The sequence below is a fragment of the Rhinopithecus bieti genome, unplaced genomic scaffold (assembly GCF_001698545.2).
Source record: "Rhinopithecus bieti isolate Rb0 unplaced genomic scaffold, ASM169854v2 scaffold_13558, whole genome shotgun sequence".
NCBI classification, from domain to species: domain Eukaryota; kingdom Metazoa; phylum Chordata; class Mammalia; order Primates; family Cercopithecidae; genus Rhinopithecus; species Rhinopithecus bieti.
The window spans coordinates 1,091,333-1,109,805 of record NW_016808198.1 but is presented as its reverse complement, the minus strand read 5'-3'; the positions used below and the strand labels follow the sequence as shown (position 1 = coordinate 1,109,805).

General features: G+C 36.5%; 1 protein-coding gene across 1 annotated transcript in view; it reads right to left on the bottom strand.

Moving 5' to 3' along the window:
• Window positions 1-18,473, bottom strand: part of DCDC1 (doublecortin domain containing 1) — a 393,105-nt gene that overhangs the window by 116,352 nt on the left and 258,280 nt on the right. The window lies entirely within an intron of this gene.

The following is an 18,473-nucleotide window of genomic DNA, read 5'->3' as shown; positions in this document are numbered from 1 at the left end:
TGTGGTTTCAGGCATCCACTAGGGGTCTTGAAATGTATAGGGAGGGAGTCTGCACATTTAAAATCTAGCTGGTGAATTCTAACTTCTCAATTCCTCATATATTGATACTCAAAATTATTGAATTATTAAATCTTTAAAGTGAGAGAACATAAATAAACACACAAATTCCTTTACTGCTGAGTAAGAGATCATTTGCATGATATAATTTGCAAGACATCATAAAATTCCCCTACTCAAAATTATTTCTCAAAATTAAGTACTGAAATTCCACCGTTGCCAATCAATTTATTTATACTTAAATAATGATTTTTTTTTTTGGCCAAAGCCACTGCAAGATTTACAAAACAAAGAGTTGATATGTTATAGTCTGTGCTGGAAAAATGGTCCCTCTAAAGATGCTCACATCCTAATTCATAAAACATGAATATTACTTTAGAGGCAAAATCAAACTTTGTGGGTATGATTAAGTTAAGGATTTTGAAATAGGTAGATTATCCTGGATTATCTGTGGTTAGGCCCTAAACCTAATCATAAGTGTCCTTATAAGAGAGAGGCAGAAGGAATTTTGACACTACAAAAGAGGGGAAGGCAATATAATCACAAAAGCAAAGATTAAAGTGATGAGGCCTCAAACCAAGGGATGCTGGCAACCACCAAAAGCTGAGAGGCAAGGAATGTATTGTTCCCTAGAACCTCCAGAGGCAGTATAGCCCCACTGACACTTGATATTGGCTCGATGATACTGATTTTTAAATTTCTGGCATCTAGAATTATGAAGATAAATTTATGTTGTTTTAAGTCACCAAGTTTGCAGCAGTTTGTTACACCAGCCAAACAAAACTAATACATAGTTTCAAAATCAGTTATAAATTCCAACAGTAATTGCTTCTTTGCTTTGAGGTAAGTTTAGAGTGTAGAAATAGAGAAAATTTTATAATTCATATTTGCATATTTCTCTTTAGCTAGACTTTTTCACTATAGATTTTTGGAGGTCATTTTCATTCATTTCCTTTTATTTAAAACAAGTTGTAATATTATAATCAAACTATATTTTAAATTTTTATGTCCTGATATTCTTTAAAACTGTTAATATTTGCATTATGTTTTTCATAATCATCATTCTTAGTAACTGCATAAAAGTTCATAGAAGAGGGACTTGACTAGAGGTATCTGGTATTTGCCTCCTTCACAAAGAAGAACCAAAATAGTGGGCAGATTATCACACTTCTAATAGATCATCTAAGACAGAACATTGGAATTCAACAGAGAAGTGACAGAAAACACTAAAAGCAAGGAAGGAGGGAAATGAGGAAGCCTATTTAATTAGGATAGACTGGGAGTCTGGAGAGGATCCCCATTGTGGGGAAAGGGTAGGGAAGATATCCTTAGCAATCTACATTTCCACAATAGACTCCTGTAGTTGTAGCCATGGGAAAGCCCCTCAACCCTCGCAGGTCCTGAAACTAACATAGTGAGATGCCTAGAGGCCACACAACAGCATTGCTTCAGAGAGAGAGCTCATGCTGGTTCCCCAAGTCCTAAGCAGCTACAGCATGGCACCATTTTGAGAGCCCTGTCACCACAAGACTACATCTTGCCCTGGGGTCCAACAGCCCCTACATCTACAAATTCATGGAGCTCCATTGACATCTTACACTTACAGCTACCACTGTGGCTTGCTGCTGCCACCAGGGCTGAAGTGCAAGCTGTTAGTTGTGATCCCATTGCTCCCACCAGCAAAACTATGTACATTTTCAAGCACCCCAAGGACAGACTGCCACTGCTGCTGGCAGTTGCCACCAGGGCCAAAGTGTGAGCTATTGGCAGTGACTCCACCACCCCCAACAAAGGAACTGTCATACATATGCTAATGCCATAAGGACAAGCTACTCCACCTGCAGCCACCATCCGGGGCTAAACTGTCCACCCCCCAGCTGCCTGACTGTGGTTTTTGCCAATGACAGCAACCCTGCCCTCCCCAGTAGCAGGGCCACAGCATAGCCACTGATCCTTCCCCCAACTCAATCTTTTCACTGGGGAGCTGGGGATTACCCCGTATCTGCCTACCACAGCCAGTATCTGCATGCACCATAGGGGACCTGAGGTCAAGTTGGCCCATCCCAGCTCCTTATCCAGTGCCTAAGCATGCCATCTGGGGGCCTGGAGATTGCCCAGCACAGCACACCACCATTGGCACCTGAGCACTCCTCCCAGAGGCCTGAGGTTGGACCCACCCAATCTGCCACTATCATCACAGCTGGTGCCCACACACACACACAAGGGTCCACCTGGTATCCCCATCCCCAGCAAAATTTTACCACAACTAACAACTCCACCCTAATCCACAGAGGAAATCACAAATATTACTGACCCAACCAACACCATAAATATATCTTCATGAAAAAATCCTCATCTACAAAAGCAAATTCAAAAAATTGGATGAAGCGACTATTATGCCAGGAATGCAGATATCAATAACATAAAGACACACACACAAAAAAAACAAGAAAAATCAAGAAAAGATCCCATCTCAAAAGGACACAATAATTCTCCAGTAACAGAGTCCAAAGAAAAATAAATTATAAAATTCCAGAGAAAGAATTCAAAGTAATGATATTAAAGAAGCTCAGTGAGATACAAGAAAACACAGATAAATAATACAAAGAAATTAGGAAAATAAGTCAAGATAGAAATGAGAAATTTATTAAAGAGATAGATATCATTACAAAAGAACCAAACAAATCCTAGGAATTAGATAATCCATTGAATGAAATAAAAAATACATTTGAGAGCTTCAGCATTAGACTATGTCAAGCAGAAGAAAGAATTTCTGAACTTAAAAACAGGCCTTTTGAAATAACCAAACAAAAATTTTGAAAAGAAAAACAAAGTCTATTACATATGATACATCATAAAGTGATCAAATATTTGAATTTCCAGTGTCCCAGGAGGCAAATAGAAAACAAAAAGGATAGAAAACAAAAAGGATAGAAAACATATTGAATGAAATAATAACTGAAACCTTCCCAAGTCCAGCAAGCGATTTAGACATCCAAGTACAGGAAGCTCAGAGATCCTCAAATAGATGCAATTCAAAAAAGTCTTCTCCATTGCATATATAGTATAACTGGCAAAGTCAATAATAGAGAAAACACAGCTAGAGAAAAGCATCTAGTCACTTATGAGGAAACTTCTAGCAGACTAACAGCAGGTTTCTTAGTAGAAACATTATAGGAGAGAATGAGATAATATATTCAAAATGCTGAAAGAAAAAAACTGTCACATACTATATCCAGAAAAGTTGTCCTTCATTAATGAAGGAGAAATAAAGTCTTTCTCAGACAAGCAAAAGCTGAGAAAATTTGTTATCACTAGGCCAGCCTTACAAAAAATGCTTAAAATCCTACACTTGGAAACAAGAGGATGATATCTACCATCATGAAAACATACAAAAGTATAAAACCCACTGGTAGAGCAAATACATAAATAAGAAAGAGAAAAGACACAAATGTTACCACTGTAAAAAACTACCAAACCACAATGATAAAAATAAGAGAGAGAAAGAAATAAAGTCTATACCAGGAAAGAAAACAAAAAAAAATGAATTAATAAATTGAAAAAAATAAGTCCTTACATCATAACATAATCTTGAATGTAAATAGATTAAACTTTCCATTTAAAAGATACAGACCAGCCAAATGGATTAAAAGAAAATGATCCACACTATGTGGCTGATATGGTTTGGATCTGTGTCCCCACCCAAATCTCATGTTCAATTATAATCCCCAATGTTGGAGGTGGAGCCTCATGGGAGGTGACTGAATCACAGGGTAGTTTCTCATGGTTTAAAATCATCCCCCTGGTCCTGTCCTCTTGATAGAGTTCTCACAACATCTGCTTGTTTAAAAGTATGTAGCACTGGCCAGGCGTGGTGGCTTATGCCTGTAATCCCAGCACTTTTGGAAGCTGAAGTGGGTGGATCACCTGAGGTCAGGAGTTTGAGACCAGCCTGGAAAACATAGCAAAACCCCATCTCTACTAAAAATACAAAATTTAGCCAGGCATGGTGGTGTGCACTTGTAATCCCAGCTACTCAGGAAACTGAGGCAGGAAAATCACTTGAACTGGGGAGGTGGAAGTTAGAGTGGGCCAAGATGGCACCACTGCACTCCAACCTGGGCGACAGAGTGAGACTCAGTCTAAGACAAAAAAAAATGAAGAAGTATGTAGCATCTCCCCCTTCTCTCTCTTCCTCCTGCTCTGGCCATGTCAAGTACTGGCTCCCTATTCCTCTTCCACTATGACTGTAAGTTTCCTGAGGCATCTCCAGAAGCCAAGCAGATGCTGCCATGTTTCCTTTACAGCCTGTGGAACCATGAGCCAATTAAACCTCTTTTCTTTACAGAATGTGAGAACACACTAATACAGTGACTTACAAGAAACTCACTTTATCTATAAAGACACATATAATCTGAAAGTAAAGGAGTGGAAAAACATATTCCCTGAAAATGAAAACCAAATGTGAGCAGGAGTAGCTACACTTATATCAGATAAAACAGACATTGGTTTAAAATAATAAAAAGAGACAAAGAACATCACTATATAATTATAAAGGGATCAATTCAGTAAGAAGATACAACAATTCTAAACATATATGCACCCAACATGGGAGCATTCAGATACATAAACCAAATAATATTAGACCTAAAGGGAGAAATAAACTGTAATACAGTTAACAGTTGGATACAACAACATCCTACTCTCAACACAGACAGGTCATGTAGATAGAAAATTAAGAAAGAAACATTGGATTTAAACTGCATGTTACACCAAATGGACTAAACAGACTTTTACAGGACACTTCATCCAATAGCTACAGAATACACATTTTTTCTCATCAGGACATGGAACGTTCTCCAGAATAGACCATTTGTTAGGACACAAAACAAGTCCCAACATATTTTAAAAACCTGAAGTCATATCAAGCCTCTTCTCAGACCAAAAAAATAAAACTAGAATATAATAACAAGAGGAATTGGCCGGGCGCGGTGGCTCAAGCCTGTAATCCCAGCACTTTGGGAGGCCGAGACGGGCGGATCACGAGGTCAGGAGATCGAGACCATCCTGGCTAACACGGTGAAACCCCGTCTCTACTAAAAACTACAAAAAACTAGCCGGGCGACGTGGCGGCGCCTGTAGTCCCAGCTACTCGGGAGGCTGAGACAGGAGAATGGCGTGAACCCGGGAGGCGGAGCTTGCAGTGAGCTGAGATCCGGCCACAGCACTCCAGCCTGGGTGACAGAGCGAGACTCCGTCTCAAAAAAAATAAAATAAAATAAAATAAATAAATAAATAAATAAATAAATAAATAAATAACGAGGAATTTTGGAAACTACAAATACATAGAAATTAAACATTTCCTGAATGACCATTGGATTAAGGAAGAAATCAAGGAGAAATAAAAATAGCTATTGAAAAAATGCAAACCAAAACACAACACACCAAAGTCTGTTGGATACAGCAAAAGCAGTGCTAAGAGGGAAATTTATGGCAATAAACAGCCACATCAAAAAAAAAAAAAAAAAAAATAGAAAGATTTCAAACAATCTAACAAAGCACCTCAAGGAACTACAAAATCAAGAAAAAATCCCAAAATTAGTAGACGGAAAGAAATAATAAATATCAGAGCAGAAATAAATGAAATAAACACATAAAAGATAATATGAACCAACAAAAGTTGGTTTTCAAAAGATAAGCAAAAACAATGAACTGTTAGCTAGAATCATCAAGAAAAAAAGAGAGAAGACCCAAGTAAATCCAGAAATGAAAATGGAGACATTACAACTGATACCACAGAAAACAAAAGCTCATCAGAGACTATTATGAATAACTATACATTCGCAAACTGGAAAACCTAGAGGAAATGGGTAAATTCCTGGACACATACAACCTACCACGATTTAATCAGGAAGAAACAGAATACCTAAACAAACCAGTAACAAGTAATGAGATTCAATCAGTAACAAAAAGTCTTCCACAAAGAAAATTCTGGGACCTGATGGCTTCACTGCCAAATTCTACCACACTTACAAAGAAGAATTTACCAGCTCTCCTCAAACTATTCTAAACTATTCCCCCCAAAAAATAAAGACTATGGAATTCTCTCTAGCTCATTCTATAAGGCCAGTGTTACCTTAATACCAAAACCAGACAAGTATGCAACAACAAAAAGAAAACTACAAGCCAATATCCTTGATGAATTTAGATGTAAAAATTTTCAACAAAATACTAGCAAACTGAATCCAACAGTACATTAAAAAGATAACACACCACAATCATGTGGGATTTATCTCAAGGATGCAAGGATGGTTCAACATACACAAATCAATAAATCTGATAAAAGACATCAAGAGAATGAAGGACAAAAACTGTAAGATTATCTCAACAGACACAGAAAAAGCATTTGATAAAATCTAACATTTCTTCATGATAAAAACTATCAACAAACTAGGTACTGAGAGAACATACCTCAATATAATAAAGGCAACGTATGACAAAGGCACAGCTAACACACTGAATGGGGAAAAGCTAAAAACATTACCTCTAAGAACTGGAGCAAGACAAGGATACTCACTCTCACCATTCTTATTCAACATAGTACTGAAAGTCCCGGCCAGAGCAATCAGGCAAGAGAAAAAAATAAAAGGCATCCAAATTGGAAAAGAGGATGTCAAATTGTCCCTCTTCATAGATGATATAATCTTATAGCTATACAAAAAAAAAAAAAAAAAAAAAAAAAAAAACCCTGAAGATTCCATGAAAACAAACCTCTGAGATAATCAGTAAATTCACAGGGCACAAAATTAACATACAATAATCAGTAGCATTTATATGCACCAAATGTAACTAGATAAGAAAGAAATCGAGGTTCATTTATACTAGCTACAAGGTAATAAAATAAAATGCCTAGGAATAGATTTAACCAAAGTGAAACACTTCTACAAGGAAAACAACAATATACCGATGAAAGAAAATGAAGGAGACACAAACAGTTGGAAAGACATTCCATGTTCAGGGATCAGAAGAACTAATATCATTAAAATTACCATACAGCCAAAAGCAATCTACAGATTCAATACAATCCCTATCAAAGTGCCAATGTCATTTTTTACAGAAATAGAAAAAAAATTCTAAAATTCATATGGAAACAAAAAGACTCCAAATAACCAAAGCAATCCTAAGCAAAAGAACAAAGCTGGAGGCATCATACTACCTGACTTCAAAATATATTCCAAGGCTACAGTGACAAAACTAACATGGAATTGGTATAAAAACAGACAAATGGACCAATGAAACAGAAAAGAGAACCTAAAAATAAATCCACATATTTACAGCCAACAGATTTTCGACAAAGATGCTAAGAACAAACACTGGGGAAAAGACACCCTCTTCAATAATCAGTTTTGGGAAAACTGCATCTCCATATGCAGAAGGAGGAAGTTAGACACCTATCTCTCACCATATACAAAAATAAACTCAAGATGAATTGAAAATGAAAACCTAAGACCCCAAACTATAAAACTAGATGAAAAAAGAAAAAACACTTCAAAACTTTATTCTATGTATGGATATTACGGCTAAAACCCCAAAAGCACAGGCAGCAAAGTCGAAAATAGACAAATAGACTACATTAAACTAAAAAGCTTCTACACAGCAAAGTAAACAATCAACAAAGTGAAAAGACTATCTGTTGAATGGGAGAAAATATTTGTAAACTATTTGTCTGACAAGGGGCTGATATCCAGAATATACAAGGAACTCAGACAATTCAACAGTACAAAAGACAAATAATTCCATGAAAAAGTGGGCAAAGAATGTGAATAGACTTAAAAAAAAAAAAAAAAAAGACATACAGATGGCCAACAGGCATTTGAAAAAATACTCAACATCACTAATCATCAGAGAAATGCAAATCAAAACTACAATGAGATATCATCTCACCCCAGTTAGAATGGCTATTATTAAAAAGACAAAAAATAACAGATGCTGGCAAGGATGTGGAGAAAAGAAACTCTTATACACTGTTGGTGGGAATGTAAATTAGTACAGCCATTAGGGAAAACAGTATGGAGATGTCTCAAAAAAGCTAAAAATAGAACTACCATACAATCTAGCCATCCCACTACTGGGCATTTATCCAAAGGAAAAGAAATCAGTATATCAAAAGGATACCTACACTCCTGTTTTTATTGCAGCATTATTCACAGTAGCAAGCCATGGAATCAACCTAAGCTTCCATCAGTGGACAAATCGATAAAGAAAATGTGGTGTATATATAAAATGGAATATTATTTAGCCATAAAAAATGAAATCATGTCATTTGCAGCAACATAGATGGAACTAGATGTCATTATGATAAGTGGAATAATCCAGGCACAGAAAGACAAATATCACACATTCTCATTCACATGTGAGAGCTAAAAATGTTGATTTCATGAAGGCAGAGAACAGAATGATACCAGAGACTAGAAAAAAGTGTGTGGTTGGGGACTGTGGGGATGTGGGGATGAACAGAACTTTCTTAATGGATATAAACATATAGTTAGATAGAAGGAATAAGTTCTAATGTCTGATAGCAGAGTAGGGTAACTATAGTTAGCAACAATGTATTGTGCATTTGAAAATAGCTAGAAGAAAGGACTTGAAAAGTTCCCAATACATAGAAACAGTAAATACTCAATGGGATACCCCACTCTGACTTGATCATTACACATTCATGCTTGTAATAAAATGTCACATGTACTTCATAAATATGTTCAAATATTACATAGCAATAAAAATTAGTTTATACAAAATAACATAGATTGCTTAACTAAATCCTTACTATTAAACATGTTTCTAATTTTTTAAAATTATATAAAATATTTAATGAATATATTTGTTCATAAAGCATTTTCCTCTCTCAATATATAGGATTACTACCTTAGGTTAGACATTTAGAAAGGTAATTGCTGGCCAGGCATGGTGGCTCACACCTGTAATCCCAGCACTTTGGGAGGCCAAGGTGGGCAGATTGCCTGAGCTCAGGTGTTCAAGACCAGCAGGGGCAACATAGTGAAACCCCATCTCTACAAAAAAATACAAAAACCAGCCAGGCGTCGTGGCTTGACTGCATTCCCAGCTACTCGTGGGTGCTGAGGCGGCAGGATGACTTGAGCCCGGAGATCAAGGCTGAAATGAGCCAAGATTGTGCCACTGCACTCCACCCTGGGTGACAGAGCGAGATCCTGTATCCTAAAAAAACCGAACAGTAAGAAATGTAATTGCTAAGTAAAAGAACATTAACATTTAAAATTATTGATGTATATTGCCATATTATTCTCCAAAGGAGTGGTGCTGATTAGAATTCTTTTTCTGTAAAAGAAGTCAGTAGGCCAATACCTACAGATTTGTCCGTAATGTTTAAAATTACTTAACTCTGACTCAGGAAGTGATAAAAATAGAAAGAAGTTCTCTAAAAGTTATGTGGATATCCACATCAATTGTAGGTGACTTACCTATTCTCACGTGAATCTAAAGACTTAATGTGACCTCCGACCTGTCTGGATTAGGTGCTTCTGTACGTTGGATGGTTTTAACTTGCACCACTTACGTCTTAAAAGGCAACAACTGATTAATTTCTGTTCCTCTTACTACACTACAAGTTTTGTGAGGACAGAGATCCTGACCATCTTGCACATGGTTATATCCACAAAGTCTAGCACAATATCTGAAACATAATAAATACATAATAGATAAGAAGATACTGAATTAAAGTTTCTCTTTTTATTTATATGTAATATTTGTACATCTTTTTTATTGATACATAATATTTGTACATATTTACGGGGTAAGTGTGATATTTTGTTCCATGCACAGAACGTGTAACGATCAAGTATGGCATGTAGGATATCCATTACCGCAAGTCAAGTATTTATCATTTCTATGTGTTGATAACATTTCAAGTCTTCCTTTTAACTATTTTGAAATACACAACACCTTCTTGCTAATGACAGTCACCCTACAGTGCTATAGAACGTTAGAACTCATTCCTTCCATCTAACTCTACAAGTGCCATTAACAAAATTTCTTCATCCTTCCAATCCCCCCTCAACACACACACACTTCTCAGCCTCTGGTATCTATCATTCTACTCCCTACCTTCATGAGATCAACTCTTTTAGCTCTCATATATGAATAAGAATATGCAATGTCTGTCTTTCTGTGCCTGGTTTATATGTATATGTACATGTAGGGACTTGATTATGCCTGTATTTTAAAAGATCAAAAGGAATAAGTTACTTTCAACTACAGAGACAGGAATTTTAATTTTAGAGCCTCCAAACTCTGAACTACATAACTGTGCCCATTAACCTCTACTCTTCTATTAATATAAGAAATGTGGAGAGGGAGGGACTTCAAGACAGCTGACTAGAAGCATCTGGGATTCACCTCAGTCACAAAGAAGAACTAAAATAGCAAGTAGATCATCACACTTCGAATAGATCATCTAAGAGAGAACACGAAACTCAACAAGAAACACTTAAGGCAAGAAAGGAGCAGGAAGTGAGGCAGCCTGCTTGCACTCTGCAAGTCACTGTGGAGGAACACCTATCTCTCAGGGGCCTAAATGCCAAATTATCTTCCAAATTAAATCATAATGAAAGTATTAAAATCAGGTAGGTATTTATTAGTTGCATAAATTTTACACTTCTGAATAAACCTTTAAATACAATGAAATACTGAGCCAGAACATGCCCAGGGAATGTCCAATGCATCTTATCTATGTTTTACTTAGATACATAGTGACCAAGGGTGAGTAGGGAACACTTTCACTTACCAGCCTTCAGGTCTAGAGACTTCTTTTCTTGGATCTGAAAGGAATCATGGGTTAATTTTTCACACTTATCATTCCTCAGTGAGGGAAATGAGGCCCAAGAAGACTTGTCAAGCAAGTTAAAGGAAAAGCTTTACAGATGCCTACAGCCATACAAACCACATGGAAAAATAACCCATGTTTAGACATAAAAAGCCTTGAGTGCCCAGAAAGTGACCTAGTTTGAACAGTAATTTTAACAGTTCAGTTCAAGTGTGACTGTCATAAAAGAAGTCACCCAATAAATATTCGTTGAGTAAAACTGTTAAAATCAGGATGTGAGATGATCTTCTCTCTGTTCTTTCACAGCAAAATTGTGACATTTTCTCTGAGAGTCAAGAAGCAATAGCAATTTCCCAAAGTTTCTGAGCCTCTCCAAAGGGTCATTTATGTTTTCCTCTAACACTGTACTTTATACAAAGAAAACTCTTAATAAACACACATGCAAACAATCCTATATTTGTCACAGCTTGATATTGTGAACATCATAAAATTCAGTGTATAAGAAATAGTATTCATTTCTACTAGGCTGTAATCTACTAGACTAGACTATAGGACTTTGTCCACTTTGTTTCAGTAAATCCCCAGTGCCTAGCACAGCATCTGGCATAAAACTCACACCAAATATATTTTGTAAAATTCAGAACAATACTAACTGCCGATCTATGTAGCCATGGCACCTTCCCTGGGTCTCGGTCTCCTGCTTCACTCAGTGGGCAATGAGTCCATGAAACCAAAGGGAGTACCCATCTGACATCTGTGTGCCTTCTTTCCACTTCTAGACCATTCTCTGAAGCCTGTGACTTCTTTGCTCAAACAACTCCAAACTTGTTTTTAGAGACTGGAATAGAATATATCATGCTACTAGTGTGCAGCTCCTGGTACTGAAAGGTACACAAGAGATAGCTCTGTCAGGCATGAAAGGGCAAATATTGGACATGGGGGATGGTGTGGCAACTTGTGAATTTGGAAGACCATTGTGGTGCTGGATAGAGCTGTGGCTGTGCAGAAATGGGGGTGGCCCATGGGCTTCCATTTGTGTTTTCTCAACCCTGCAAATTTTAAGAGAAGTCTTATTTAAATAAATAGATGAATCAACACATGAATGAAAAGAATGCCTTTGACATAAACAAATAAAATATACCAGTGAAAGAGAAATTAAGGGGTTTCCCCAAAGATTCTGATAATGGTAAACTCTGTAAAACTGGACAGGGACCGCTTCTAGAACTAAAAATAGAACTACCATTTGACCCAGAAACCCCACTACTATGTATCTGCCCAAAGGAAGAGAAATCACTATATCAAAAAGACACCTGCACTCATATGTTTATCACAGCATTGTTTACAATAGCAAAGTCACGGAATTAACTTAATTGCCAATAGATGATTGGATAAAGAAAATGTGGTTTATATAACCACAAACACAACACAGCCATAAAAAAAAATAAAATTTTGTCTTTTGCAGCAACATGGATGGAGCTGGAGGTCATGATCCTAAGTGAAATAACTACGAAACAGAAAATCAAATACCACATGTTCTCACTTATAAGTGGGAGCTAAACAATGGGTACCACAGACCCACAGAGGGAAAGAATAGATACTGGGGACTCCAAAAGCGGGGAGGGTGGAAAGAGAGCGAGGGTTGAAAAATTACCTGTTGGGTACAATGTTCACCATTTGAGTGATGGGCACACTAGAACCCGAAACCTCACCACTATGCAATATATTCATGTAACAAAACTGCACATGTACCCCATGAATGAAAATAAAAGAAATTTTAAAAAGAATACCTATTTCATAGAACTGCTATAAAGATTAAACAAATTATTATTTGTAAAGGAATAGAATGGTATCTGGCTCACAGTAAGCACTCTGGAAGGGCCGATTTCCAAAGTTAAATGTGATGTTACTGCTAAATAACATAAATGGTGTGTGATTATTCTTATTATATGCCAATTTATATTTAATCTCAAAAGCAGGCATGGTTTCTAAGTGTTAGTCAATTTAAATTTTTAGAGCCGTTCACCAAACTAGCTACAAAGCCAGTAGATTTCAACCATCTCAAAATATTTCTAGTGTGTTGGCACTGTTGGTTACTGTAATATTAATTCAATAGTTTAGTAAGTCAGCAGGTGGAAAGGCTGTGTTTTAACTTTGTCTTCCCTAGCTAATAAAGATCTGTTCAATGTTTCAGTAATTTAAAAACTATGCTAAAGTTATAGAATAATAAGAAAGAACCTAATATCCATCTGGGCTGGAATGCTGCATGGATATCTCACACGCTGGGAACACCAAAGCAGCTGGGGCATAGAAGCCAAAAAGAGTCACCCAGAAACAAAGATAAAGGGATTGGATAAGCTGTAAAAACAGTCATACTACTGTGAAAAAATGCCTTTCAACCATCTTTTAGAGTGAAAATGTAATTGTTTATACCTATTTTTATTTAATTAAATTTTAGGGTTTTATTTTTTCCTTGAGATAGCTAACCAAAATTCTTTATTTCAAATGGACATAAATTACATGTCTAAAACTCATGCATGTTAAAGTACACTGGAGGCAGAGCAAAGAATTTTTATGTTTCAGGTCTTACAAATAGTTTCTGACTATTGTCCCCCAGATTAGTATTGCTGTTTTTTTCTTAAAGCACCTTTTGAGAAGACGCTTCTCCATAACTTCTTCCAAGGTGAGTTAAAGTCACAAGCTACTGAACAAAAACCTTCCAATTTAACATTACAGCTTCAATGGATCTGTGAATATATTATCAACAGTATCAGCAGCACAATGAAATTAAGTTAGTATACAATATCTACCAAAACTTTCATAACATTGCTTCCTTTTTCACACAAATCAGACTGATTTGAAAGATAAGCATTTGTTTCAAAATTAATAGCAACACTCTTTTGTTTCATTTTATGCAGCTTTAAAGACCAAAGGAGCCTTAGGAATTAATTGCAGGCTTCTAATAAACACAATGATGTAATGACGTATTTAACATTACTGTGTTTTGTTTGATTCCAAATAAATTGCAGATTTTTTCTGGTGTGATACTAAAACAATTACCATTTGCAAAAAGGATAATTAATCTGCAATTTTTTCACATTAGATCATATATCTCTAAAGAGTGCCCACAGATTTGATAGTCTTCAGCTGCTGTGTATTTATTTTTCATTTTTTTCTACTGATGTACCGCCCCATCAGTGCTGACATTTAAATGAGTGAGTATTCAACACAAATGTGATCATTTGTACAGCATCCAATGCGGCCCCATACTGAGATGATTGCTTCTGGGAGCCATCCACGGGTTCTCAAATAGGGGGAAAAAGCCAGGCAAAATTTTATCAATTTACATTTTTCTGTGATTAATTTTTATGCAAATAAGGGCCCGACCGTGCTCCCATCTCACCTGAATCATCCGGATCATCAAAGACAAATTGAGCATCACTTATTTAAAAAATAGGCTTTAAACTACTCTACAGCTGGTTGGAAAATGCTAAGAGCGGGGCATGAACTTCTCTAATATAACAGGAACAGATAAGAAAATGTCTTTTATGTGCATTTTGTACACAATGCCATAAACATGGAACTTAACAAAATCAAAATAAAATAAAATAAAAGCCTTTGCTTTGAATATTCTCTGGTCCTTGTAAATATTCAACAATGGGAATAACAGTGTATGAAGCAATATTTCCCCAATGAACACATAATCGGAAGTGTTTCCCATTGAGCAAAATATACTGACCATTACATGTCTTTGCTTACTTTTTATTGCTTTGGATGAAAGTGCCTAATAAACGGAACTATACAGAGGAAATACAATATTGTGAAATGAAAATCTTTGTGGGTGGGGTTTATATTGTCAGTATTATGTTGCATAAAATTGACATAGCACATTTAAGCCCATGCAGTCTAATTCTAAATTCATATAACTTTTACAAAAATAATATGATTATTTGGTTCACATTTGAGATCCATTAAAATTATATAAATCATATTGGACTTTTTCAAGTAACATTATTCAGATTTATGAAATACAAGTAAAAGTGCTTTCCATGATATGTGGAATCAAGTTAACAGTGCAATTTATATTAAAAAAATTGTCATAGCTTACAAATGCCACCTCAGCAGTGACTAAGTTCAATTTGCTATTTTTAATAAAAGCTATATTTTTTCACATTATATCTTTTAAAAATGTGCTTAGAGTTTTGTATACATTACTCAGTTATCAAAATCTTCCCAGATGTCTCTCTCACTCATGAAAATAATCACCAGAGCAGAAATAAATTGTTGACAATTCTCTGAGAATGGAAACAGACAACAGGGGGTAAAAATCTGGTTATCTAAATGGGCGATATAATCGAAGGTTCAGCTAAGCTAAGGGAATTTCAACATAAACAATGCTCTTATTTCCAAGAACGGGTTCTCCTTTATATACAATAGTGGAGGAATGCCAGTCCTTTCCTTACTGCTGTGAGAAAAGTGCTGGACAGGAACAAGATTAGAATCTTAAAAGCTGTCCTGGGGAGCAAAATTACTGTGCATCATACAGGTGAGGAGGTAAAAGGAGCAAAAATAAATGGAGTTTATTCCATGGTTTTTAGAGTTTATTTCACGAAGACAGAAATAAAGATACCTCAATCCATAGTTACAGTTACTCCACGTGAGATGGCTGTGTGTGTGCGTGCACACGTGTGTGTTTGGGCATGTGTGTATACGGAACTGTCACTGGGCCTCCTCTCTCCCTCACCAACAAATATGCCATTCAGCACTACATTTCACACACAAGAAATCTTGTCTGTATTCTTACTGCCTCACTTCAAAAACAACCTGGGAAAAACAGGTTTTTCTCTCACAAAAATTCACTGATTTTAGTTTGGTAAGCAACTGATGAGAAACAGGAGAACTGGATTCATACAATTCTTGACACAACACACAAGGTCTGTCTAATCTGATCTGAAGGTGAGTTAGTTAGACCAGCCAGCACAGAAGGTCATCCGCTGTGATTGTATCAGAAGCAATTCCTATCGTTCATAACCTGGACATTTCATATCCTCAAACAAAGGTGGGAGTAACGTGACGTTTGATCCCCAAGGATTTGCAAACCCTACCCGTGACTTTAAGAAGCAGCTGTTTAGTTGAAAGCAGGTCAGCTGGCAAGCACACAGCTGTTTTTTGAAAGTCCAGGATAGTTGCCAGTGTAATGTAAAAACCAGCCTGTCTCTCACAGAAGTAAATTGGCACCTCCCAAATGACAGGGGGAACTGCTTTCACATGTGTTGATACATTTGAGGACAATGGGAGAAGAGATTGGAGAAGAAGAAAACTGGGAATGGCACCTTACTAAGGCAAGAAATACTGTTTCTCCTAAAAGGACAGGAGTCCAGGGCAGTTGGTGAGTTCACAGGGTCTCAAAGTCCACGCATCTAACCTTGGCCACAATCTTTTCCACAGAGATCAGATGATTCCTTCATTTCTGAACAATTCTTTCTCTGTGAATCATCCCAGGAAAGGAGACACTAACTCCTTAATTGAAATAAAAAGCACGACTTTTGGATTCTGTGTCCCACACTTCAAGTCTTCAGCACAGAAAACAAAATCACAACACTTCTTGGCAATAATTTTGATTCTTAAAAGATTTTAAGGTAAGGAGCTTTAGAAGGAGTGTCAGAAATGAAAAAAGAAAACTTCAGCATGATTTGACTATCATCCAGGAGAATGCGATCACTCAGTTTCTGAACTTTAAAATTAAAATGCCTGTAAATTTCAATCCAGCAAACAGAATGATTATCTCTCTTTTTTATTATAGAACTAATGATAATCATGTTAAAACATTGCAGTATGTTGAAGTACGTGGGTTTCTTTTTTTATGTTTATGTCATGCCTATTTATGTTTTTAAAAATTAAGATATAATTCACATAAAGTAAAATGTGCAAATCTTAAATGTATAGTACAATGACATTTTTAAACATGTAGACATCTGAGTAAAAATATGGCAGCAAACAGAAGATAGACTATTTTTATTGCCTAACTTTATCCTTATTAAAAGTATATGAAATATTAAAAGTAAATGAGATAACAAACTATATGAGGTGCAGTGAGGAAGCTGGGGCCCAGATAAGTCAAGGAATTTGCCACAGGTGAAGAGGCTTAGTTTCAAACACATGATCATCTGATTCCAAAGTCCACATCCTTCCCCCAAGCCACAGTACTTCTATCAAGAGAGGACCATGAGAACATGACAATCAACATTTATGGTAATAAATTCCAAAACTAAATCATGACAAATTTTTTTAACGAATAGTAAAGATGAAACAATGTATTAAAATTGACATCCTGATATTCCTAACATTCAAAAAAGTTCCATATTTTTCTTTGGGGATGGAAATTAGTATTAGGCTCAGCAGCATCTAGCAGAAAACTCACATAATGGTGGATTAAACATGATAGAGGTATATTTTTCAGTAATGTATAAATCCAGAGATTGGCAGCCCAAGATTGTTATGACATTTATTTAATCATTAGAAACCCAAAGCATGTATTCTTCTTTCTCTACTATTCTTACATCTTTTCCTTCCCTGTGGTTGCTTCATGGTCAAAAATAATTGCTGCAGCTGCAGCCATCATGTTCACTCAAAAGACAGCAAGAAAGAAAAAAGGCAATGGTAAAAGATTTTCCTGCCTAATACTTTGGTCAGTACCTTTCAACTAGTTTACCCAAGGATTTTACAAGATGGCTTCCACTGTTTGTTTGTTTGTTTGTTTGTTTTTTCGAGATGGAGTCTCACTCTGTTGCCAGGCTGGAGTGCAGTAGTGTGACCTTGGCTCACTGTAACCTCCCACCTCCCGGGTTCAACTGATTCTCCTGCCTCAGCCTCCCAATTAGCTGGGACTATAGGCACGTGCCACCATGCCCAACTAATTTTTGTATTTTTAGTAGAGATGGGGTTTCACCATGTTGGCCAGGATGGTCTCAATCTCTTAACCTCATGATCCGCCCACCTCGGCCTCCCAAAGTGCTGGGATTATAGGCATGAACCACTGTGCCCAGCCAATGACTTCCACTTTTTATATCAAAGCCAAATCATATCTGTACTGGAGACTGGGGTATTAAGTATTTTGGCTAAACCTGTTTCCACCCTTGATAATTAAATAGAAAGGAAGAATGAAAATTTGTAGATAATTAGTAGTTTCTTTTCCAGAAAGAGAGAAAAAGCTTACAATTTAAGTACGTAGAGTAACAAATCTAGGAAATTCCAAATATAATAGGGTAAACAGTTACGCTCATAACCTGAACTCATTGCACTAAACAATACCATCAAAAAGTATGGTATTCTTTCTGAAGTGACCTAGTAAAATAACTCCTACTGTCTTTAAGAAAACAGAAACAGAAACCAAAAAAGTAGAATGCCATTAGTTTTTGTTTGTTTGTTTGTTTATTTGTTTTTGTTTGTTTGAGATGGAATCTCAATCTGTTGCCCAGGCTGGAGTGCCATAGCATAATCTAGGCTCACTGCAACCTCCACCTTCCAGGTTCAGGCGATTCTCCTGCCTCAGCCTCCC